Here is a 3,104-nt window from a genome sequence, read left to right as displayed (position 1 = left end):
TTTTTTAAAATTTATTTTACTGAAGTATAGTTGATATACAATGTTGTGTTAGTTTATGCTGTACAACAAAGTGATTCAGTTATGCGTATATATAATTTTTCATATTCTTTTCCATTATGGTTAATTACAGGACATTGACTATAGTTCCCTGTACTATACAGTAGGACCTTGTTGTTTATCCATCATATATATAATAGGTTACCTCTGCTAATCCCAAACTCCCAATCCATCACTCCCCCACCTCCCCCTTCCCCTCGGGAACCACAAGTTTGTGTGCTATGTCTGTGAGTCTGTTTCTGTTTCATGGATAAGTTCATTTGTATCATATTCTAGATTCCACATATAAGTGATATCATATGGTATTTGTCTTTCTCCTTCTCACTTACTTCATTTAGTATAATAGTCTCTAGGTCCAGCCATGTTGCTGCAAATGGCATTATTTCATTCTTTTTTATAGCTGAGTAGTATTCCATTTTATATATATCACATCTTCTTTATCCATTCATCTGTGAGTGGACATTTAGGTTGTTTTCATGTCTTGGCTATTATAAATAGTGCTGCTGTGAACATAGGGGTGCATGTATGTTTTCGAATTATAGTTTTATCCAGATATATGCCCAGGAGTAAGATTGCTGGATCATATGGTAGCTCTACTTTTAGCTTTTTGAGGAACTGCCATAGTGTTTTCCATAGTGGTTGCACCAATTTACATCCCCACCAACAGTGTAGAAGTCAGAAAGAGAGAGACAAATACCGTATGCTAACACATATATATGGAATTTAAGAAAAAAAAGTGTCATGAAGAACCTAGGGGCAAAACAGGAATAAAGACACAGACTTACTAGAGAACGGACTTGAGGATATGGGGAGGGGGAAGGGTAAACTGTGACAAAGCGTGAGAGAGGCATGGACATATATTCATGTTCTTTTAACATATGAATTGCCCCACTTTATCTGTGTGAAATAAGTTTGTTCCCGTTATTGGGCTGCTTCTCAAGCTTTGCTGCTCATTTGAATGACCTAAAGAGCTTTTAAGAAAAACATTGGTGTCTGGGTCCCAGCCCCAGAGATTTTGATTCAGTAGGTCTAGGGAGGAGCCTGGGCACAGGGAGGGCTCAGAGTTCCCCAGGTGATTCTAATGTGCAGCAACTTTGGGAACCACCTCTTGGCTTCAATCCAGCTAGTGATCAGATATTAAATCTAAGACACATGGGCTAGTGCGTGAGCTCTAGGAAGATTCGTGCCAGGGAAAATGATCGATAGTTGTGTTACTTCTCTGAAATGGACTGAAATTTCCAATTAGCATGAACAGGGGAGGGTGAATGGGTGAATGCAATAAGGTGTATCATTTACGTATTGCCCTATGTGTATGGCTAGAAGCTTTTGCAACTGAGGTCTGCCCTACTTTTCATGCTAATGGTAATGCTTGTCCTCCTAATGCAGCTGTAAACTTTATAAGCCCATAGGTAGACAGCATCACAAAATATTTACCCCTCCCCACTGGCCCACTCTCAAGCTTCTCTCCCCTTCCCCAATACACAAATGTACATCAATGCTCTTGAGACCACTATCAACATATTGACCTTCAATTCTTCTACTTTGCAGCTTCCCTCTTATCAGGAGATGTCAGCATTTAGTGCAAGGACAAATGCTTGCCTCTTGGTGAGTAATGTAGGCAATGCCTCCAAGAGACAAATAGCCCTTAGGGAGGGGGAAAAAGTCTTTCAAAAAGGTTGATGCCCAGAGGAGGCATTTTCAGTCATCTCAGCTTAGAGGTCAAATATCCAAAATTAAAAAGGTTAAAAAAAAGAAAAAGAAGAAAGCAAGGAAGAAAAGAAGGAAACAATTTTCTTATCTCATAGTAATAAGGCAGTTTTCCTTAAAAAAAAAAAAGACTTAAGCCTTAAATTCTCTTTCCTAATCAAAATGTGCTTTTCCGTCTTTAGACTATTCCTCTTATATCCTGTATTATTCATGACGTTTAATTCTTGAAATAGCACATGGCTGAAAACAGAAGCTAACCTCTTGTCCACTATGAATTAAATCTTCTTTTCCTAGGACCTGTCTACAGTGTACAATTTGGGGTTTGCCAACATAATTATTTTCTCTGAAATAAGTTACAGCATTTTGCCTTTTCAATATATAGTTATACAATATATTGTTAACACAACATAGTTAATATAGTCAATATAGTAAATACAACTATAACACACGTGATATGATGCCACTTTGGTGATTTTCTTCATCCATGTAATTCTGAAATTTGACAGTATAGTTTTCATATTCTAATGAGCTGAGTATTACCTTTGCAAGGATAGAAAAATAAAATAAATTCATAATATTCTTGTGTGGTTTGCCCCTGGGGTGGATTACCATAATGGGGGGATATTTGAGCCTTTCCCCAAGTCATTAAAAAACCTCCAGCGAGCAGCCCCTTGTCCTCTCCAGGGAGTGGGGGGAAAGGATCTTTAATCATAATAATCCTGGGGGCAGAAATCTCAGAAATAAGACATCTGCTTCTGTGCCTTGTTGTTTTGCAGAAGAGCAATGATTGCTTTAGCAGCTTCTATTGCCATGTGTGTACAATAAGTAAATGAACATAAAATTGAATGAACGCATAAAAGAAGGATAAACCCATCCAGCTTAACAAATCCACTCTCTCACCTGCTGTGCCCTGAAACATGAAAGAAAGAATCACGGGATCATAAGGATTAATAAAATAACAGTCTCTGTTAACAATATTGACAGGAGGTATAAGGATAATTTGTCTGATGTGGGACCAACAGCTTAACTGCTTAATCCTTTTTTTTTTTTTTTTAAGGGCAACTCATTCATTTATTGTTTAAAGATTGCAAGACAACTTCTGAATTTCTGTAGCACAGTTTAAATGTTTTACTTTTTTGATAAATCAGAGTATAATAGAAAAAACAATTAGTTTCCAGTAATATCTATATCTCTATTCAGAATTAAGTCTTCCACAGACATGTAACCTGGAAACAAAAGCCTGTTACAATAAGCAAAGCTTCAACAGAGCTGCTACTTTTCGGGCCAGGGAAAGGTTCATCCCTATAGGAGGAGGATGTGCTACGTAAAATGGCTGCAAG

This window comes from Stenella coeruleoalba (genome assembly GCF_951394435.1).
Source record: "Stenella coeruleoalba genome assembly, chromosome: 17".
NCBI lineage: Eukaryota > Metazoa > Chordata > Mammalia > Artiodactyla > Delphinidae > Stenella > Stenella coeruleoalba.
This window is presented reverse-complemented; position numbering follows the sequence as displayed.